At 42.1% G+C, this 24,100-nt stretch overlaps 2 long non-coding RNA genes across 2 annotated transcripts; both read right to left on the reverse strand.

Annotated features, from left to right (window-relative positions):
• Positions 1-1,933: 1,933 nt before the first annotated feature.
• Positions 1,934-2,644, reverse strand: LOC109939313 (uncharacterized). Its single transcript, XR_002268407.2, has 3 exons — positions 2,542-2,644; positions 2,310-2,445; positions 1,934-2,090 (listed from the first exon to the last, which is right to left on the reverse strand). It is a non-coding gene; the product is annotated as an uncharacterized lncRNA (long non-coding RNA).
• Positions 2,645-2,775: 131 nt separating this feature from the next.
• Positions 2,776-3,469, reverse strand: LOC103652186 (uncharacterized). Its single transcript, XR_002268406.2, has 3 exons — positions 3,318-3,469; positions 3,098-3,208; positions 2,776-2,872 (listed from the first exon to the last, which is right to left on the reverse strand). It is a non-coding gene; the product is annotated as an uncharacterized lncRNA (long non-coding RNA).
• Between the last annotated feature and the right edge of the window lie 20,631 nt (positions 3,470-24,100).

Here is a 24,100-nt window from a genome sequence, read left to right on the forward strand (position 1 = left end):
TGGAGAGTTCTCTTTCAGTGTGCAAGGTAATAACCTCACTACTAGAAAATGGGTTATTAATACCGGTTGGAAACTGACTACAGTATCCGATTTCCAATCGGTACTAGGCAACTGAGACTAAATGCGTAAATCTTTAGTCCCGATTGCATTCTTTGGTACTGAAGAGCGACCTTTAACCGATTTTTGGTTTGAATCTGTACTAAAAGTTTCCACTTTACTATAGGTTCTAACCGGTACTAAAAATGGACCTTTAGTACCGGTTATAGGAATGAACCTATACTAAAGATGGGCTTTTTGTACCGGTTTTCTTGCCAAGAACCGGTACTGAAATGTCCAGGGGCATTTATTCTATATGTTTACTGTTTGATATGTATGTGTGTACCAACACATAGTTCACAACATCCAACGTATATTATAGAAACCATAAAACCAATATAGAATTCACAACATACAACATAAAACCAAATATAGAGTTCACAACATCCAACATATTTACATACAACATAAAATCAATATAGAGTTCACAACATACAATACCCACACAACATCACCTAACTATTAAAAAAGTGTCAATGGCAAATAAAATAGATTTTTTTCTTCAAAATTTTCTAGTGCTAATGAATATCTGATGATGTTCCCAATCTTCTTTCAATACTCTAAAACCACGATGAAGTAACTTGCCTCTAAAGCCACACCTCTTAAGTTTTTAGTACACTTCACCATATTTATTAGACCATTGAAAATATTTGCTATAGTTTTCTTGTCTTCTTATAGCATCCTAGAACTTTTTGACCAATACTTGAATTCGTTTGGGAACTACTAGCTGCGTGGGACGCCTTCAATATCTTTGAGTTGGATGGAATATGCATTTTAGAAATAGTCTCGACAAGTTTAGTAGTAGTTGATGGGACAGTGTCAAGCACAACTTAGTCGAACATGGATAGCCATATAACCGCATCCTCCATAAGTGGTTTTGTTCCTTCATAAAAATGTCAATTAAGAAGGGTCCTAAGGTGAAAATAAGTTTCAGATTATAATATGAATTCCACTATTACATTATGATTTTTTACTCTCTTTTCTATTTCAATAGTATATCCTTTTAATTTGTTTATAATCGGTTTTTGGCAAAGTCAATGCCCTATACCCATTCTAGTAAAATATTACTAATAGCTCTCCAATCATCGTCTCCACGAAAAAGAAACTTGTGATTATAGAGACAAAGACATGCGTTTTTTGAATTTTTATTAGTTCATTGTAATATGAAAAGAAGCTTACATTACTTGATATAATTTCTTATATAAATGAAAAGTATTATTAAACCTCGTAGGTGACCTTCCACATGATTCTAACTACAGATTTGACCAAATGACTCAAGTCAATAGAAACTAATAACTCACTACACCAAAATAGTGAACTTCCTAAAGCCTAAACTCTAGTTAGTTAGCTCTAAACTCTAGGAAGTTAGCGAAACCCTCAGAAGTAAAGCTATCCCGTCGGAAGTTTGGCTCTCGGAATTTTTTTATCGGAAGTTTAGCTCTCATAAATTTTTTGTCGGAAGTTAGCTTAACTTTCTAGAGCCCACTAGAAAGTTAGCTAACTTCCTACAACCAACGGTGCCTCTCGGAAGTTAGTAGGTTCAGGCCATCAGCCCGTAGCCCGTGGCTAACTTCCTACGACCCAGTTGGCCTCTAGGAAGTTAATTTGACCAGCATTACAAATGCTGTTTATTTTTATTTTACACTACATTCCACAACATAACAAATATATCAACAACTATAGCACAACATATTTTCACATAAAATATCTCACACACAATCACATAACAATATTTAAATTCATAGTCTTATCAATTACATCATAAAAATCTCATCCATAGTCATAAGACACATCTCATCCAGTCATAATAAGAAACAATATCTCATACATAGTCTAATTAGGGATCAAGGCAAAATGTGTGCCAATATAAATAGATTGCTACTATATAACAATGACATGAATGCGTTCAATTATATACAAGAGAGCAACCTACAAATTGGCACATGCATACGATTGTATACACTACGGATCAATAATGGCAGCTCTGGATCCACCTGAAACAAAAGAATAAACATTGAATATTGCATGAAACTGTAGATTGCCGGCTTAGCATGCTAGACGCATCTACGTGCACAATTTCCTTATATATATATATATATATATATATATATATATATATATATATATATATATATATATATATATATATATATATATATATATATATATAAAAGTAAACAGATAAAAAGCTATGATAATTATCAACACTGTACCTGTATGTTACTTAGCGAGGATAGGAACACCACAAGCAGCATTTGCATGCTTGTCTTCAGCAAACACAAGATTTCCTCTCACAAAAGTCGACAGGACCTTACCAGAAAGTTGCTTTCCTAAATACGCTGAAATATTCTGCAAAATATAAAGATATTACTTGCTATTTGCCAAATATCAGAGTATAGCATTTTAAATAGTTCAAATGTTGTAGGGCCATTTGAGGAAGTAAACCTGATGTTTATGATATATAGCATGGTTATTGTCAAGTTGAAATTCTGTTTCGGGTTCCATACTACAATGTCAGCATGGTATCCTGGTAGAATAGCTCCCTACATGATTCAGTACTACCACATGAGAATACGTTGAGAATGATAACTAAACATAATTCTAAGTTTGATGCATGACTTTGCATTACCAAAGTTAAATGGTGTATAGCGCATAATTTAAGTACCTTATTCTTTTGGCCTGCAAGCTTGGGTGGCCTTTCGCTCCACTATGAGGCTAGCTGATTCAGAGTAATGCCATACTTTCGCCCATATGACCATGTCGCCGGGAGGACAAACTAAAAAAAGTTATGCCAAATTTATTTGATGCTAAAACATTGAATCTGCAAAACACCTTTATTTTAAGAAGTCTAGAATCATGATTCCACTTCCATTGTGAGGTTATTCTTTATTACAACTTAACTAAGATAGCAAATATGCTTCAAAATTGACAACTTTTGCAGTTAGTGATGAGTTTGAACTAATTCACATGTTTTTGCACATGGTTTCGTATGCAAACTAACCTGCAACGATGATATGCCTCCCCATGCCCTTAAGAAGTCGCCTTCCTCCATTAGTTTGAGGTCAGGAGTGGATGGTGAGTGGTCTGAACTTAGCATGTCTATGTGTCCATCCTAATATTAATTAACCATAAAGCATGGTTAGCATATCAATACAACAGTTTATTAGTAGTTTATTAGTAGGTGTTAACATCACACGTAGAAAGTAGCAAAAATAGCATACAAGCAGAGCTTTCCAAAGATTTTCTCTGTTTGTGTCACCACATATGGGAGGAGAACATTTAAAGCGAGTATCTCCATCTGGAACTTCTTCGGACGAAAATGTCAGGTAATGAGGGCATGTTTCTATAGACAGACTTGCACCACTGCGTTTAGCATCCTACAATCAAAGAGAATTGTAGTCAGTAAAACCGACCAAAAACACCTTTGATTGAAAGAAAAAAATAACTAGAAATAAACTGGCATATGTATGATAAGGGAAAGAATTACCATGATGGTGGTCTAGACTTCAGATACGTCATATAGGACCGAGGATCTAATTCATCGTCTTGCAAATCATGATCCTCAGCCTCATGTATACGTTCTGCATGGATAAGTAAAGGTCTCTTGTATTTTGCAAGTGTAATTGAAAGGGAAATAGTCTTAACATTTCTTATAATCGATTTTAGTGTTTGACGACCATCACAAACCTTGTGGACTAACCAGTTTGTCTAGTTGATCATTCCAAAGGTGCATAAGTTCATCTACAACTATTCTAAATCGACTGTCCGGAATACCGTAGATTATTCCGGACAGGAGAAGCTTTTTGGAAAATCACCTAAGCGCGGACCGTCCGGGCCCTTGCGGCGGACCGTCCGCGACACTAGGGTGAGCCTCGGACAGAACCAATGCAAAAACACAAGTCTACACAACGGACCGTCCGATGGAAATGCAAGCACCGTCCGAGACCGATCGCGGACCGTCCGGTCGGTGAAGAACCGAAAAACCCGAAGGTGACGGGTTCGGTAAAATAAATTTTAACGTCCTCGCAGACCGTCCGGGGTGCACGACCGGACCGTCCGCGACTGCCTTTATCTGACATCTGAGGTCGCATTAAATGCTATATAGCCGTTACTGCTGACCGTTGCGTTTTCAGCCGTTGATGTGCAGGGACGGACCGTCCGAACCAGGGGCGCGAACCGTTCGTGGTCGGCAGAAAAGGAGCAATGGCTAGGAAGTGGTTGGTGGCTATAAATACAATCCCAACCACCTCCATTCACAACACCCAAGCATTCCAATCTTCTACATTAAATACAAGAGCTAGCAATTCATTCAAAGACACAATCAAAGCCTTCAATCTCTCCAAGTTCCACAATTGAGACAAGTGATCATTAGTGATTATTGACTTGAGAGAGAGAGAGAGAGAGAGAGTGATCCGTGTGTTATTTGTTGCTCTTGTCGCTTGGTGTTTGCAATCGTGCTTTCTTCTTTTCCCATTCTTATTCTCAAGCAACTTGTAATCAAAGCAAGAGACACCAAGTTGTGGTGGTCCTTGTAAGGGTCTAAGTGACCCGGTTTGATTAAGGAGAAAGCTCACTCGGTCTAAGTGACCGTTTGAGAGAGGGAAAGGGTTGAAAGAGACCCGATCTTTGTGACCACCTCAACGGGGACTAGGTTTGCAAGAACCGAACCTCGGTAAAACAAATCACCGTGTCACTCTCTTCATTTGCTTGTGATTTGTTTTCGCCCTCTCTTTCGGACTCGAATTTAATTCTAACGCTAACTCCGGCTTATAGTGTGTGCTTAAGTTTATAATTTTCAGATTCCGCCTATCCACCCTCCCTCTAGGCGACTTTCAATTGGTATCAGAGACCGGTACTTCATTAGAGTCTAACCACTCGAAGTGATGTCAGGAGCATCCGCCAAGAGGGAGATGGAAACAGACACAAGCCGCGGGAAGGCTCCATCAAAGGAGTCTGGCGCCAAAGGAAGGGAGGAATCACCTCCACGCGTCAAGTCGCATCGGAGTGGCGACAAGAAGAAAAAGATGAAGAAAGTGGTCTACTATGAGATCGACTCTTCGTCGTCATCCACCTCCCGCTCCGACACATCGTCCGTCACTTCTAAGCGCCAAGAGCGCAAGAAGTTTAGTAAGATCCCCTTACGCTACCCTCGCATTTCTAAACGTACTCCATTACTTTCCGTCCCACTAGGCAAACCACCGGTTTTTGACGGTGAAGATTATTGTATGTGGAGTGATAAAATGAGGCACCATATACCCTCACTCCACGCTAGCATTTGGGACGTTGTTGAGTTTGGAGCGCAGGTACCATCCATGGGGGATGAAGGCTACGACTCGGACGAGGTCGCCCAAATCCGGCACTTTAACTCCCAATCCACCACTATACTCCTCGCCTCTCTATGTCGAGAGGAGTATAACAAGGTGCAAGGGCTTAAGAGTGCCAAAGAGATTTGTGACATACTAAAGACCATGCATGAAGGGGATGAGGTGACCAAGATCACCAAGCGAGAGATGATCGAGGGGGAGCTCGGTCGATTCATCCTTAACCAACGAGAGGAGCCACAAGCAATGTACAACCGGCTCAAGACCTTGGTCAACCAAGTGCGCAACCTCGGGAGCACCAAGTGGGATGACCATGAAATGGTCAAGGTTATTCTAAGATCACTTGTTTTTCTTAATCCTACTCAAGTTCAATTAATTCATGGTCATCCTAGATATAAGCTAATGTCTCCCGAGGAGGTTATAGAAAAATTTGTGAGCTTTGAGTTGATGATCAAAGGCTCCAAGCAAATCGTCGAGCAAGGCGGCACCTCTACACCTGAGGTGAAACCCGTCGCATTCAAAGCGATGGAGGAGAAGAAAGAAGAGTCTACATCAAGTAGGCTCCCCATCGACGCCTCCAAGCTCGACAACGAGGAGATGGCGCTCATCATCAAGTGCTTTCGCCAAATTCTCAAGCAAAGGAAGGGGAAAGACTACAAGCCCCGTTCCAAGAAAGTTTGCTATAAGTGTGGTAAGCCCGGTCATTTTATTGCTAAATGTCCATTATCTAGTGATAGTGACAGGGGCGATGACAAGAAGGGAAAGAGGAGAGAAAAGAAGAGATACTACAAAAAGAAGGGCGGCGATGCCCATGTATGTCGGGAGTGGGACTCCGATGAGAGCTCCACCGACTCTTCCTCCGACGAGGACGCGCCAACATCGCCGTCACCAAAGGCCTCCTCTTCCCCAACGTCGGCCACAAGTGCCTCATGGCCAAGGACAGCAAAAAGAAGAAGGTAAAATCTAGAGCCTCCACTAAGTATGCAATATCTAGTGATGAGGATAACTCTAGTGATGATGAAGATAATTTGCTTAGCCTTTTGCCAACTTAAACATGCAACAAAAAAAAACTAAATGAACTGATTAGTGCTATTCATGAGAAGGATGAACTCTTGGATAGCCAAGAGGATTTCCTTATTAAGAAAAATAAAAAGCATGTTAAAGTTAAAAATGCCTATGCTCAGAAGATAGAAAATGTGAAAAATTAACTAGTGAGCTTAGCATTTGCCATGACACTATTTCCAACCTTAGAACTGAGAATATTAGTTTAGTTGCCAAGGTTGAAAAATCAAATGTTTGTCATGATTCAATTGACAATCTTAGAAATGAGAATTCTATTTTACTTGCTAAGATTGACAAATTAAATGAATCAATTTCTAGCCTTAAATTGAGAATGATAAATTAATTGCTAAGGCTAAAGGTTTAAATGTTTGCAATGATGTTGTTTCCAATCTTAGAAATGAGAATACTATGTTACATGCTAAGATTGATGAATTAAATGTTTGCAAACCCTCTACATCCACCATTGATCATGTTTCTATTTGCATGAGATATAGAGATATTAATGTTGATGCTATCCATGATCACATTGCTATGATTAAACAACAAAATGATCATATAGCTAAACTAGATGCTAAAATTGCCGAGCATGAACTAGAAAATGAAAATTTTAAATTTGCTCGTAGCATGCTTTATAATGGGAGATGTCCTAGCATTAAGGATGGCATTGACTTCCAACAGGGAGACAATGTCAAGATTAATGCCCCTAAGAGATTGTCCAATTTTGTTAAGGGCAAGGCTCCCATGGCACAAGATAACGAAGGTTACATTTTATATCCTACTGGTTATCCTAAGCACAAAATTAGGAGAATTCATTCTAGGAAGTCTCATTCTGGTTCTCATCATGCTTTTATGTATAAGAATGAGACATCTAGTTCTAGGCATTCCTCTCATGTTAAAATGCCTAAAAAGAAATCTCCTGTTGCATCAAATGAACCTAATGTTTCATTTAAAACCTTTGATGCTTTTTATTTTTAACTAACAAATCAAGCAAAGTAGTTGCCAAATATGTTGGGGGCAAACACAAGGGCTCCAAGACTTGTGTTTGGGTACCCAAGGTGCTTGTTTCTAATGTGAAAGTACCCAAGACCGTTTGGGTACCTAAGAACAAGGCCTAAATTTGTTTGTAGGTTTATGCATCCGGGGGCTCAAGTTGGATAATTGATAGCGGGTGCACAAATCACATGACAGGGGAGAAAAGGATGTTCTCCTCCTATGAGAAAAACCAAGATCCCCAAAGAGCTATCACATTCGGGGATGGAAATCAAGGTTTGGTCAAAGGACTTGGTAAAATTGCTATATCACCTGACCATTCAATTTCCAATGTTTTTCTTGTAGACTCTTTAGATTACAATTTGCTTTCTGTTTATTAATTGTGCAATATGGGCTACAACTGTCTATTTACTAATGTAGGTGTTACTGTCTTTAGAAGAAGTGATTATTTAGTAGCATTTAAGGGAGTGTTAGAGGGTCAGCTATACTTAGTTGATTTCAATAGAGCTGAACTCAACACTTGCTTAATTGCTAAGACTAATATGGGTTGACTCTGGCATCGCCGACTAGCCCATGTTGGGATGAAGAATCTTCACAAGCTTCTAAAGGGAGAGCACATTTTAGGACTAACAAATGTTCATTTTGAGAAAGACAGGGTTTGTAGCGCATGCCAAGCGGGAAAGCAAGTTGGTACCCATCATCCACACAAGAACATCATGACGACCGACAGGCCGCTTGAGCTACTCCACATGGACCTATTCGGCCTGATAGCTTAAATAAGCATCGACGGGAGTAAGTACTGTCTTGTAATAGTGGATGATTATTCTCGCTTCACTTGGGTATTCTTTTTGCAGGAAAAATCTCAAACCCAAGAGACTTTAAAGGGATTCTTGAGACGGACTCAAAACGAGTTCGGATTAAGGATCAAGAAGATAAGAAGCGACAACAGGATGGAGTTTAAGAACTCACAAATTGAAGGCTTTCTTGAGGAGGAGGGCATCAAGCATGAGTTCTCTTCTCCCTACACACCTCAACAAAATGGTGTAGTGGAGAGGAAGAATAGAACTCTACTGGACATGGCGAGGACCATGCTTGATGAATACAAGACACTGGACCGATTTTGGGCTGAGGCGATTAACACTGCCTGCTACTCCATCAACCGGCTCTACCTTCACCGAATCCTCAAGAAGACATTATATGAACTCCTAACCGGTAAAAAGCCCAACGTTTCATATTTTAGAGTCTTTGGTAGCAAATGCTTTATTCTTGTTAAAAGAGGTAGAAAATCTAAATTTGCTCCTAAGACTGTAGAAGGCTTTTTACTTGGTTATGACTCAAACACAAGGGCATATAGAGTCTTCAACAAATCCACTAGATTAGTTGAGGTTTCTTGTGACATTGTGTTTGATGAGACTAATGGCTCTCAAGTAGAGCAAGTTGATCTTGTTGAGCTAGATGATGAAGAGGCTCCATGCGTCGCGCTAAGGAACATGTCCATTGGGGATGTGCATCCTAAGGAATTCGAAGAGCCCACACAAGCACAAGATCAACCATCATCTTCAAATCAAGCATCTCCACCAACTCAAGATGAGGATCAGGCTCAAGACAATGAAGAAGAAGATCAAGAAGATGAACCACCTCAAGAGGAGAACAATGATCAAGGGGGAGATGACAATAATCAAGACAAGGAAGATGATCAAGAAGAACAGGGTCAAATACCGCCACACCCAAGAGTCCACCAAGCGATTCAAAGAGATCACCCCGTGAACTCCATCCTCGACGATATTCATAAGGGGTAACAACTCGATCTCGAGTCGCACATTTTTGTGAACATTACTCTTTTGAGTCTTCTATTGAGCCATACAGGGTGGAAGACGCATTAAGAGATTTGGATTGGGTGTTGGCAATGCAAGAGGAGCTCAACAACTTCACCAGGAATGAGGTATGGCATTTAGTTTCACGTCCTAACCAAAATGTTGTAGGAACCAAGTGGGTCTTCCGCAACAAGCAAGATGAGCATGGTGTGGTGACAAGGAACAAAGCCCGACTTGTGGCCAAGGGATATTCACAAGTCGAAGGTTTGGATTTTAGTGAAACCTATGCACCCGTAGCTAGGCTTGAGTCAATTCGTATATTACTTGCCTATGCTACTTACCATGGCTTTATGCTCTATCAAATGGACGTGAAAAGTGCCTTCCTCAATGGACCAATCAAGGAAGAGGTCTATGTTGAGCAACCTCCCGACTTTGAAGATAGTGAGTACCCTAACCATGTTTTCAAACTCTCTAAGGCGCTTTATGGGCTCAAGCAAGCCCCAAGAGCATGGTATGAATGCCTAAGAGATTTCCTTATCACTAATGGCTTCAAAGTCAGAAAAGCCGATCCTACTCTCTTTACCAAGACTATTGCAAATGATTTGTTTGTATGCCAAATTTATGTTGATGATATCATATTTGGGTCTACTAACAAATCTACTTGTGAAGAGTTTAGTAGGATCATGATTCAAAAATTCGAGATGTCTATGATGGGGAGTTAAAGTATTTTCTAGGATTTCAAGTCAAGCAACTCCAATAGGGTACCTTCATCAGCCAAACAAAGTACATTCAAGACATACTTACCAAGTTTGGAATGAAGGATGCCAAGCCCATCAAGACACCCATGGGAACCAATGGGCATCTCGACCTCGACATAGGAGGTAAATCCGTAGATCAAAAGGTATACCGATCGATGATATGATCTTTACTCTATTTATGTGCATCTCGACTGGATATTATGCTTTCCGTATGCATGTGTGCAAGGTTCCAAGCCGATCCTAAGGAAGTTCACCTTAGGGCCATGAAAAGAATCTTGAGATATTTAGTTCATACACCTAAGTTTGGTCTTTGGTACCCCAAAGGATACACCTTTGATTTAATAGGATATTTAGATGCTGATTGGGCAGGGTGTAAAATTGATAGGAAGAGCACATCAGGGACTTGTTAGTTTCTGGGGAGATCCCTAGTGTCTTGGGCTTCAAAGAAACAAAACTCAGTAGCTCTTTCTACCGCCGAAGCCGAGTATATTACCGCAGGTCATTGTTGTGCGCAATTACTTTGGATGAGGCAAACCCTTAGGGAGTATGGCTACAAATTGAGCAAAGTCCCTCTCCTATGTGACAATGAGAGTGCAATCCGCATGGCGGATAATCCCGTTGAACACAGCCGCACTAAGCACATAGCCATTCAGTATCACTTTTTGAGGGATCACCAAGAAAGGGGGGATATCGAGATTGCTTATGTCAGCACCAAAGAACAATTAGCCAATATCTTTACCAAACCATTAGATGAGAAAACCTTTACCAAACTTAGGAATGAGCTAAACATTCTTGATTCTCGGAACTTTGATTGACACTTTGCACACATATCTCATTTATATACCTTTGATCATCTCTCTTTCATGTGCTATGACTAATGTGTTTTCGAGTATATTTCAAGCTAAGTCATAGATTGAAAGGGAAATGGAGTCTTCGGTGAAGACAAGGCTTCCACTCTACGATCATGTTATGGCCAAAGCTGAAGGACATGCTGGTAACTAGCTTCCAGGGTTTCTAGACGAAGCCAGTGACTGCCCAAGCATTGTTCCAATGTACGCAAGACCATGAAGAGTACTTGCAGGCATACGTCCAAAGATTCTTACGACTTAGAGCCCAGGCGGCAACGGTGCCTAATGAGATTTTCATCGAAGCTATGATCAAGGGGCTCTGGCTAGGACCAACAACACAATATTTTGCTAGCAAGCCACCACAAACTCTAGAGAAGCTCCTCCAGAGGATGGATGAATATATCCGAGCTGACAATGACTTTCACCAGAGAAGGGAGGAAGCTTACAGGTATTCTGAGATGACTAGGGGCTTCAGAGGAAGGTTCCACCCCAGGCATGTCAGAACGATCCATAATCTCAGCACAAATGATGATAGGGCAAACACACCCAAGGCAACCAACAAAGCTCGCAATCTTCGGGAATGCAGCAAACATCCTATAGGCTACCAGCTCCAAGAGGCAGAGGGGGAAGATGCTTCGAAGGAAGGTTTAGCACTCAACCCCGGAGATTGTTCTGCTTATTCTGTGGGGAGGATAAACAACAAGGACGTGCCAAGTCACGATCCAAAAGCAGAAGGAGATCGCTGAAGCCGAAGCACGACAAAATCAGCCGAAGTAGGTCTTGCATACTGCCTCATGCTATTCGCCATATATCCCTGAATATGTGGGCAACCAGCAACCCACGACATTAGTTGCTCCGGCAAGTCATTCTCAAGTTGCATGGGCTCAGTTACCACCACCACCACCACCATTGGCACCTACCATGGCTCATAACCAGCAGCCAGAAGGGCATCGCCAAGTGCAACAACAACGTGACACTCGAGAGGAGTCCGAAGCTCGGATAGTCAATAGCATTGTGCCCGAATCGAGAAACATTTACTAAAGCAACACATGGGCTTGATCAGAAAGTTTTCTAGTTCAATGTATTTTTACTTTTCTGTCTTTATATTTCCCTTCCAAAAGACAATATAAGGAGGTTTAACCTTCGGCCTGATGTAATAAATCTGTGGTTACACCATCGAGTCTAACAAAAAAGGGCAAAGAAGCTCTAAAGTCGTTACTAAGGGGATGCAGAGCTAAAATACCATCTAAGTAAAAGGTGAAGAAGCTCCAAAGCCGTTCTTGAGAGCACCTAGAGGGGGGTGAATAGGTGATCCTGTAAAATTCAACACTAATAGCCACAAAACTTTGGTTATGAAGATTAGAACGATTAAGTGGCTTGAAACGAGCTCTTGTGAACACAGACAATCAAAGAGAAAACAATCACAAGAGACACACAATTTTATCCCGTGGTTCGGCCAAGTAACACTTGCCTACTTCCACGTTGTGGCGTCCCAATGGACGAGGGTTGCACTCAACCCCTTTCAAGTGATCCAATGATCAACTTGAATACCACGACTTTTCTTGCTTTTCTCTTTTTCCCGTTTGCGAGGAATCTCCACAAGTTGGAGTCTCTCGCCCTTACAACAAAGATCACAATGAAAACACAAGAGTAAGGTTGGGGAGCAACACACACAAATCCACAGCTCATACACGCACACAAGCCAAGACTTGAGCTCAAAATGACGCACAAAGAGTTCACAACTAGAACGGAGCTCAAATCACTAACATGATCGATCAAGTGCGCGGAGACGGAGTGTGTAAGACTTAGAATGCTTAGTGAATGCTTGGGTAGCTCCTCCATGCGCCTAGGGGTCCCTTTTATAGCCCCAAGGCAGCTAGGAGCCGTTGGAGGCCAACAAGGAAGGCTATCCTTGCCTTCTGTCGGGTGGCACATCGGACAGTCCGGTGCACCACCGGACAACCACTGTTCATGTCCGGTGCGTGATCTCCTTCCTATTCTGGCGTAGACGACCGTTGCAGATTCGTGGCAGTTGGCGCACCGGACACTATCCGGTGCACACCGGACAGCCCGGTGCCCCCTGCCGACCGTTGGCGCGGGCCACGCGTCGCCCGCGGATTGCGCGACCGACCGTTGCGCTGGCGGCCGTTGGCTCACCGGACAGTCCGATGCACCACTGGACAGTCCGGTGAATTATAGTCGTACGCCGCCAAATTCTCCCGAGAGCGGCCTGTTCACCGGAGTTCAGACTGGCGCACTGGACACTGTCCGGTGCACCACCGGACAGTCCGGTGTGCCAGACTGAGCAGAGATTTGGCTGCACCGAGCACAGTCTTTTGGTTCTTTTCTTTTCTCTGTTTCTAGCACTTAGACAAAATATGTTAGTACTCAAAACAATGTACTAAGTCTAGAAACGTACCTTGTTACATGATTTGCATCTTTTGCTTGTTTGGCACATAATATTTCACTCATTATGTGTTGGACACTTAATCACCAAAACATTATAAAAATGGCCCAAGGGCACATTTCCCTTTCAATCTCCCCCTTTTTGGTGATTTATGCCAACACATCAAAAAGCAATGCAAAACATGCAACATCGATTCAAATTGAAGACCAAATTGTTTTTGACTCTAATTTGGCATATTTGGATCATTCTTTGCCACCACTTGGTTTGTTTTTGCAAATCAAATTCATTTTCCTATCTCTAAGTCAAACCCACTTGTTTGGGCCTAAAGAGAGATATTCCAAGAGTGAAATTGATTAAGATCCAAAAACTCCCCCTTTTTCCCATAATCATAAATTCTCCCCACAAGAGACCAAATTTTGCAATAAGAGTATTTTGACAAATCAAAAGTTCTAACTCTATTGTTTTCAAAATTCACAAGTGGTAGCTGATCCGTTTGCTTTGGCCTTAATTTCTCCCCCTTTGGCATCAACACCAAAACAGGATCATTTTTGGCCCTCTAACCCCATTGCCTCACCAAAAATTGTCAATTAAGAGCAAAAGGCAATAAGAGCACAAGAATGAAATTGGAGGTGAGTACACTAATACCGAAGTGCAGTGGAAGTCTTTGTATGATCCAAGTTCACCTTTTCCCTTTCAATGCACCTTTGAGACTACATCAAGTACACTTAAACACAACGGTTAGTCTCAAAGGGTCAAGTTGTAGCACTTCTCCTCCTAGATATGTGCATCATTTACACATGGACTTGTGAGGTCCGGGGATCCCTTGCACAACTTGAACACCATAAATAAGCAACAAATTTCAGAAATGCAGAAAGTAACTTGATCAAAGGCATAAAACACATGTATGCTATAAATCAATCCAAGTTACGCGAATCTAAGACATTTAGCTCACTACGCAGCCTGCAAAAGGTTTTCTCATCTAACGGCTTGGTAAAGATATCGGCTAGCTAGTTCTCGATGCTAATATGGAACACCTCGATATCTCCCTTTTGCTGATGGTCTCTCAGAATGTGATGTCGGATGTCTATGTGCTTAGTGCGGCTGTGTTCAACAGGATTATCCGCCATGCGGATTGCACTCTCATTGTCACATAGGAGTGGGACTTTGCTCAAATTGTAGCCAAAGTCCCAGAGGGTTTGCCTCATCCAAACTAGTTGTGTGCAACACTGTCCTGCGGCAACATACTCTGCCTCAGCGGTGGATAGGGCAACGGAGGTTTGTTTCTTTGAACTCCAAGACACCAGGGACCTTCCTAGGAATTGGCACGTCCCTGATGTACTCTTCCTATCAACCTTGCATCCAACATAATCGGAGTCTGAATATCTAATTAAGTCAAAGGTAGACCCCTTTGGATACCAGATCCCGAAGCAAGGCATAGAAACTAAATATCTAAGAATCCGCTTAACGGCCACAAGGTGACATTCCCTTGGGTCGGATTGAAATCTAGCACACATGCATACGCTAAGCATAATATCCGGTCTACTAGCACGTAAATAAAGTAAAGACCCTATCATAGACCGGTATGCCTTTTGATCAACAGACTTACCTCCTTTGTTGAGATCAACATGTCCGTCGGTTCCCATAGGTGTCTTCGCGGGCTTGGCGTCCTTCATCCCAAACCGCTTGAGAAGATCTTGAGTGTACTTCGTTTGGGAGATGAAGGTGCCGTCCTTGAGTTGCTTCACTTGGAACCCAAGGAAGTAGTTCAACTCGCCCATCATCGACATCTCAAACTTTTGAGTCATCACCCTGCTAAACTCCTCACAAGACTTTTGATTAGTAGAACCAAATATTATGTCATCGACATAAATTTGGCACACAAAAAGATCACCGTCACAAGTCTTAGTGAAAAGAGTGGGATCGGCTTTCCCAACCTTGAAAGAATTAGCAATTAAGAAATCTCTAAGGCATTCATACCATGCTCTTGGGGCTTGCTTAAGTCCATAGAGCGCCTTAGAGAGCTTACACACATGGTCGGGGTACCTATCATCCTCAAAGCCAGGGGGTTGTTCCACGTACACCTCCTCCTTTATTGGCCCGTTGTGGAAAGTGCTCTTCACATCCATTTGAAACAAACTGAAAGAGTGGTGAGCGGCATAGGCTAATAATATTCTAATAGACTCTAGCCTAGCCACAGGAGCAAAAGTCTCCTCGAAATCCAAACATGCGACTTGGGCATAACCTTTTGCCACAAGTCGAGCCTTGTTTCTTGTCACCACCCCGTGCTCGTCTTGCTTGTTGCGGAACACTCACTTGGTTCCCACAACGTTTTGCTTTGGACGTGGCACCAGGCTCCAAACTTCATTTCTCTTGAAGTTGTTGAGCTCTTCCTACATAGCCAACACCCAGTCCGCATCTAGCAAGGCCTCTTCTACCTTGAAAGGCTCAATAGAAGAGACAAACGAGTAATGCTCACAAAAATTAGCTAATCCTGAGCGAGTAGTTACTCCCTTGCTTATATCACCCAGAATCTGATCAACGGGGTGATTCCTTTGAATTGTCGCTCGGACTTGAGTTGGAGGGACCAGTGGTGCTTCTTCCTCCACAACTTGTTCTTCTTGTGCTCCCCCTTGATCACACGCCTCTTCTTGATGAACCTGTTCATCATCTTGAGTTGGGGGATGCACCATCATTGAGGAAGAAGGTTGATCTTGCTCTTGTTGTTCCTGTGGTCGCACATCTCCAATTGTAATACTCAAAATTATATAAAAGGAATATATGAGGTCTCCTTATTTAATGTGCCATATTTGCATCGTAAAAAGAGCATACTTATATATTAATAGTGATTAATTAAAACAAATGATACCAAAATAAAAGAATATGCATCATGTTGGGAGTTTATATGTTTATGCATTAAATAAAAATAATAAGGACAATAATAATATAGAAATAACTAGAAAACTAATTAAACCCTGAATTGAAAATTAGGGTTTGAAAATAAGAAAAAGAGAAGGGATATAAAAATATAAATAAAATATAAATATATTTACAAAGTAGTACTATTTGTGGCGCAATATCATCTGGAGATAAATTGGCCACAAGTTTAAATTTAAACTAGGATTTAAATTTGAATTGGAAAGGGAGAAAAAGAAAATGGAGAAATAAAAAAGAAAAGGACAAAACCTTGCATGGGCCGACTACCTCCTTTCTGGCCCACGGTTCTTTTCCACCCCGCGCGGCCCAACCTTGAGTTCACCGCACGCCTGGTTGGCTGACTGTCTCGCGGGGCCCGCACCGCGGCTGCTACTTGCGTTCACGCCGTGTCGCGGCTAAACGGGGCCCACTGGCCAGCCGCTTCCTCCGCGTGCCCATCCTTCCGTCACATGCCCCTGTCTTGATTATAGCTGGACCCCCCATGTCAGCTCCGCCCCCAACAGAATTTCCGGGCATGGCGGCATGCTCAACCCTCACGCGAGTCCGTTGGGGCGCTGGCCACATCGTGCCCATATAGGGAGCCCCGATCCCCGGGTTCGTCTCTCCCTCGTATTCATCCGACCTCCGTGACCCCCTCGCACCTGTACTCGCCCGCGCCGTCCCCAAATCCTTCACCGGGAGTCGCCTTGGCGGAAGAATTCCACCGTCGCGAGAGAACTTTGGAGTCGCCGACGCCCAGGCTTTCGGTATAGCGCCCAAAGTCTTCTACAAGTTCGAAGAAAGGTGTCTGTGCCCTTGCCACGCGGGATTGCCCACCTATGCTCGAGGAATTGCTCGCCGGAGCGTAGGAGCCACCGCAGTCAGCCTCTCCCCGTGGTCTCAGCTCTGAACCGCGCAATTGTTGGTAAGAATCGGTTGCCCGCCCTCGCCTTTGTCCACTCATCGCATGGCGCGCGTTAGATCGAGGCTTTGGTCCCTCAATCGTGGTCTGGCCATCGCCGGCCATGGCCACCGCTGTGGGGGTGGGTGGCGCCATTGCGCGCATCTGTCAGGTTGGGGGAAGGTCACCAGCCGTGGATCTGGTGTTCGACGGCTGTGATTAGGTCATAGGTTAACTCTTCGTGATGTTAAATCTGGCGCGTAGATTCGGTATCTGGCGGATCAGGATGATCCGCGTTATACTCGGTGTACACCTTTGATTCTGGATCCAACGGTGGGATTTGCTTATCGGTTCGCGCAGGGAAGAGTCTAATTGTGGTCATCCACTTTAGATCGGACGGCCAACGGCGCTCCATACCCCTTCGCCCTGCCGTTTTTGCATAAGAGACCTTATGACATCAGAAAATCAACCCGCCGTCCCGTTCGGCTGTGCGCTGTGTCTAGGTTATTTTGTGCAGTGACCCCTGGACTCTCTGGAAATTGATGCGAGGTTCAGACAATGGATAATATTCATAAAATCAATTAGAAAACGAATTTTAGTATTAAATTTATTGTAGAAACTTGCTAAATTCATAGAAAATTCATATGAACTTCAAATTAATTCATTCCAGTTTATAAAATTTTATAATATATTTCTATATCACTTAGAGGCTCTATTTTGACATGAAAATAGTAATAAAATTAATCTCTCAATTAATCATATTTCAAGCACATAAAACCTTTGAAAATTCATATCTCAAAATCTATAACTCCAAAATTAATGATTCCTGTTCCTAGGATTTTATTTTAATTGTTAGATTATTATTATGTATATTGTTTACATGTTTGGTGTGATGTTAATTTTTGCTATACTATGCATGTATTGTGTTGATGCGAGTAGACGAGCAAGTCATTGAGGATTCTGGTGAGCAGCAGATAGAAGTAGCTGAACAGGAGCTCATTTAAAGCAAGTTGTGCCCTTAATCACTTTTGTTACCCAATAATGTTCTTTATAATCATTTACCATGCATAGGCTTAATTTTGATGGGACCCAATAGGTCACCCTAGATTGTTTATCCCTTTTTACCTTGTTATCCCTGAATCACTTGGGTAGTTTTTGCTATTGCTTTACCTGGTTTTGGGATAATCTATCATTATATCCATGTTCCAATTTTTTTGTTATTCTATTATGTTCATGTCAAGATCATTAATGTTAATTGGAACATGGAGCTTAACTTGAGAAACACGTGCCACCACAAGGGTTTAATGGACGCCCTTGGCCAACTAACTAGGAAAGCTAGTGGAAGACTATCTTACCCGAAAGGGGCAAGGGTAGTAGGGGATTGCATGCAAGGAGGTTCTCGGGTTGATTTTACTGCGATGGCGGTCAGACGGGGGATTCTTGCAAGTGCTCTTCCCATAAACTGTAGCGGGTTTTTGGAAGCTAGTGGAACTTTGTAAAGGCCTCGTAGTGGATCCCTAGCCATTCACCTCAGTAGTGTCTAAGGGTCTAGCTAACCCTGGCGACATGGGATACACGACTTGTGGGTACAGGGTACAACCTCTGCAGAGTGTAAAACTGGTATACTAGCCGAGCTCACGGTCATGAGCAGCTCAGGACTCTCTGATGATTAATTTATGTAACTTAAACCCAATTTTGTCATATGCATATGCATGGGATTATGTATTAATTTTGTTCTTTTACTTTATTTAAGGTTTGGTATTTACTTACATTTAGTAACTGCTAATAAAATTTTGACCAACTACTTAAAAAGCAATGCTCAACTTTAACCCCTATTATTGATCAGTCTTACACTTCACATGAACTCGCACCTTTGGTGAGTTTATGCACATTATTCCCCACGACTTGTTGAGCTATGAACGTATGTGAGCTCACTCTTGCTGTCTCACACCCCTCCCACAGGAGAAGAGCAGGTGGTCGAAGAGGAGCCGCCTAACTCTGAGGCATTCGACTTGATCTAGGTGGCGTCTCCCAGTCAGCTTTCTGGTGCCAAGGATGGATTTTTGATCCTGCGATATTTATCTCTTATTTTGTAAGACTTCCGCTATGTAATAAATACTCTGATTATTGTGACATTTATCTCTATACACTCTGTTATTATATATGTTGTCTTCTTTGGCGCATGTATGAGATGTACCCGGCTTTGTCCCTTAAATCCGGGTGTGACAGAAGTGGTATCAGAGGAAATGTTGACTGTAGGACGAAACCTAGATAGAAATGGACAAACCTTTACCTACTTACCTTATTTTGATTCATTCTATACTTACCTTACTCTGATTCTCTCTATACTTATCTTGATCATGTCTCACCTTCTACTGTTTTACTCTGATTACTCTTATCTTTTCTACTCCAAGACATGATGGATTTCACACCTTGGAATCCTACACTTATGATCTTTTTAAGAGATAGGAGGCCTAAGACAAAATTATAACTATTTTCTATATTCAAATGTTGGTTGATTGTTCTGATGATCAATGCCTGATTTGCTTCTTTGATTGAGTGAAATAGTATAGACGGACATCTTAGCATGTACCACCATAAGGTAATGTATTAACTTTAGTAGGTGACACACTTAGCTAATAAATCCCCCGCAGTAACATTTCTTGTAATTACTCGCCTTGTCTACAATTCTCCCTTTCTTACCCTGTATTTCTAACCCAGATGGGCTACCCCTATAGTGTTAGAAGAGAGCACTATAGACATGATCCTTGGTATGTCATGGTTAAGAAAGGCAAAGGCAGTATATACACTGTGCTAAGGGAACCATAGAACTCACCAGTTCCAAAGGACAAAGATTTGAAGTTGAAGTTGCAGTAACTACCACCATCAGACTAGCGGCATTCTTAGTAGATGAGAAGTTTATGGGTGACAACATCCGTGCAGTTAGGGATTTTCCGGATGTCTTTCCAGAGGAGTTATTAGGGATGCCACCAGATATGGAAGTTGAGTTGGTCATTGATCTCTTACCTGGGACTGCTCCCATTTCTAAACGGCCTTATAGGATGTCCATAGAAGAACTAAAGGAACTTAAGAAGCAATTAATAGAGTTACAAGAGGCTGGGTACATTCGTTCGAATTCTTCACCTTGTGGAGCGCCAGTTCTATTTGTACAGAAGAAAGATGGATCGCAAGGGATGTGCGTGGATTATAGGACCCTTAATGATGTCACTGTGAAGAACAAGTATTCGTTACCCGCATTGAGGATTTAATTGGTTAGATGAGAGGTGCAAGGGTATTCTCGAAGACTGATCTTCGATCGAGTTACCATCAAATGAGGATTAGGCCATCGGATATTCCCAAGACAGATTTTTCGACTCGATATGGTTTATATGAGTTCATCATTATGTCATTTGGACTAACTAATGCACCAACATATTTTTATGGATTTGAAGAATAAGGTGTTCATGATCTGGACAGATTCGTCATGGTTTTCATCGACGATATTTTTATTTATTCCAAGAGTGATAGTGATCATGAGGAACATCTGAGATTGGTGCTACAGAAGCTATGAGATAATCAACTCTACATCGAGTATAGCAAATGAGAGTTTTGGATTGGTGAGGTACCATTCCTTGGACATGTCATTTCTAATGGAGGAATATCAGTGGATCCTGCTAAAGTCAAGGAGATAGTGGCGTGGAGCATACCCACTATAGTTACGGAGGTTCGGAGTCTCTTGGGACTTGTAGAATATTATTGGAGATTTATTGAAGGATTTTCTAAGATTGCTAAGCCTATGACCTCACTTCTGGAGAAGGGAAGAGAGTTTAATTGGGACGAGAAGTGCCAAGATAGTTTTGATCAATTAAAGAAGAGATTGATGTCACCACCAGTGTTGGTTATGCCAGATCTACAGAAAGGATTTGACATTTATTGTGATGCCTACGGCCAAGGCTTGGGATGTGTACTTATGCGAGAAGGACACGTGATTGCCTACGCGTCTCGTCAGTTGCGGAAATAAGAGTTGAACTACCCACTCATGACTTAGAACTGGCAGCCGTTGTGCATGCGCTTAAGATTTGGAGACATTATATCATGTGAACCAAGTGCCGAGTGTACATAGATCATAAGAGTATGAAGTATATATTCACTCAGAAGGATCTCAACCTTAGGCAACACCGTTGGTTGGAGCTTATTAAGTATTATGATTTGGAGGTTCATTATCACCCGGGCAAGGCAAATTTGGTTGCAGATGCCTTGAGTCGAAAGGAGCAGGTTCATTTAGCTGTTGTTACCCAGCTACCCAATGAGATTGTTGAGTATTCTAGGAGACTTAACCTAGGGATAGTTGCTCGCACTGAAGAAGTTATTATTGATATGGAACCTACTTTGGAGCAAGAAATCTGCAAAGGAAAAATTGGTGTTACTAAGACACAAGAGATTAAGGATCTGATTACTGAAGGTCGAGGTCCGGAAATTCACGAAAGATGAACAAGGCACTGTATGGTTCAAGGATCGGATATGTGTTCCGGAGATTGATAGCCTTTAGGAGACTATATTGAAAGAGACCCATGATTATGACTACTCTATCCACCCTGGTAGCACTAAGATGTATCAGGATTTGAAATAGAAATACTAGTGGTATGGATTGAAGAGAGATGTGGCTGCACATGTGGTTATGTGCGATGCGTGTCAAAGAGTTAAGGCTGAACACCAAAGACCAACTGGACTATTATACCCATTAAAGATACCCGAATGGAAGTGGGAAGTGATTGGTATGGACTTCATTACTGGATTGCCTCGCATCTCGAAAGGATATGATTCTATATGAGTGATTGTGGATAGACTGACCAAAGTGGCTCATTTCATTCCGGTCAAGACTACTTGTAAGTGATCTCAATTGGTAGAGTTATATATGCCTCGGATTGAGTCTCTACACGCTGTACCGAAGAAGATCATTTTGGATAGAGGATCACAATTTACCTCTAGATTTTGGAAAAGTTTTCATGAGAATATGGATACGAAGTTGAATTTTAGTTCGGCCTACCACCCTCAGACTGATGGACAAACTGAAAGGACTAATCAAGTATTGGAAGACATGTTGAGAGTTTCAGCATGGTAGTAGTTGGGATAAGAGTCTACCTTATGCTGTGTTCTCATATAACAATAGTTACCAGGCCAGTCTGAAGATGTCACCGTTCGAGGCTCTATATGGCAATAAGTTCAGGACTCCTCTATATTAGGACCAGACTAGAGGAAGACAGTTCTTTGGACCTGAACTTATTCAAGAGGCAGAAGAACAAGTTCGTATAATTCGAGAGAATTTGAGGGTAGCTCAAACCAGGTAAAAGAGCTACGCAAATAATAGAAGAAGACCACTGGAATTTGAGGAAGGTGATCATGTGTACCTCAAGGTGTCACCACTTCGTGGAATGAGGAGATTTAAAGTCAGGGGAAAATTGTTCCCTCGCTTTATTTGACCATTCAGAATTTTTTTAGGCAAGTTGGAGAGATGGCCTATCAACTCGAGCTACCTGATAATCTATCTAATGTGTGTAATGTATTCTATGTGTCTCAACTTAAGAAGTGTCTCCGTGTCCTGAGGAACAGTTACCAAGGGAAGAGCTCAGTGTTCACGGTGCTTTGATTTACACGGAGTACCCTATCAAGATTCTTGACACTTTGGCTCGAGTTACAAGAAATAAGGTTATAAATATGTGCAAAGTACAATGGAGCCATCATGGAGAAGATGAAGCAACATGGGAAAGAGAAGAAGAGCTTCAGATAGATTTTTCCTCATCTTTTCCCTAGTCTTTCCTAAATCTTGAGGACGAGATTCTTTGTAAGGGGGTAGAATTTGTAATACTCAAAATTGTATAAAAGGAATATATGAGGTCTCCTTATTTAATGTGCCATATTTGCGTCATAAAAAGAGCATACATATATATTAATAGTGATTAATTAAAACAAATGATACCAAAATAAAAGAATATGCATCATGTTGGGAGTTTATATGTTTGTGCATTAAATAAAAATAATAAGGACAATAATAATATAAAAATAACTAGAAAATGGATTAAACCCTGAATTGAAAATTAGGGTTTGAAAATAAGAAAAAGAGAAGGGATATAAAAATATAAATAATATATAAATATATTTACAAAATAGTACTATTTATGGCGCAATATCATCTGGAGATAAATTGGCCACAAGTTTAAATTTAAACTAGGATTTAAATTTGAATTGGAAAGGGAGAAAAAGAAAATGGAAAAATAAAAAGAAAAGGACAAAACCTTGCATGGGCCGACTACCTCCTTTCTGGCCCACGGTTCTTTTCCACCCCGCACGGCCCAACCGCGAGTTCACCGCGCGCCTGGTTGGCTGACTGTCTCGCGGGGCCCGCACCGCGGCGGCTACTCGCGTCCACGCCGTGTCGCGGCTAAACGGGGCCCACTGGCCAGCTGCTTCCTCCGCGTGCCCATCCTTCCGTCACATGCCCCTGTCTCGATTACAGCTGGACCCCCCATGTCAGCTCCGCCCCCAACAGAATTTTCGGGCATGGCGGCATGCTCAACCCTCACGCGAGTTCGTTGGGGCGCCGACCACATCGTGCCCATATAGGGAGCCCCGATCCCCGGGTTCGTCTCTCCCTCTTATTCATCCGACCTCCGTGACCCCCTCGCACCTGTACTTGCCCGCGCCGTCCCCAAATCCTTCACCGGGAGCCGCCTTGGCGGAATAATTCCACCGCCGCGAGAGAACTTTGGAGTCACCGACGCCCAGGCTTTCGGTATAGCGCCCAAAGTCTTCTACAAGTTCGAAGAAAGGTGTTTGTGCCCTTGCCACGCGGGATTGCCCACCAATGCTTGAGGAATTGCTCGCCGGAGCGCAGGAGCCGCCGCGGTCAGCCTCTCCCCGTGGTCTCAGCTCTGAACCGCGCAATTGTTGGTAAGAATCAGTTGCCCGCCCTCGCCTTTGTCCACTCATCGC

This window comes from Zea mays, chromosome 3, assembly GCF_902167145.1.
Source record: "Zea mays cultivar B73 chromosome 3, Zm-B73-REFERENCE-NAM-5.0, whole genome shotgun sequence".
NCBI lineage: Eukaryota > Viridiplantae > Streptophyta > Magnoliopsida > Poales > Poaceae > Zea > Zea mays.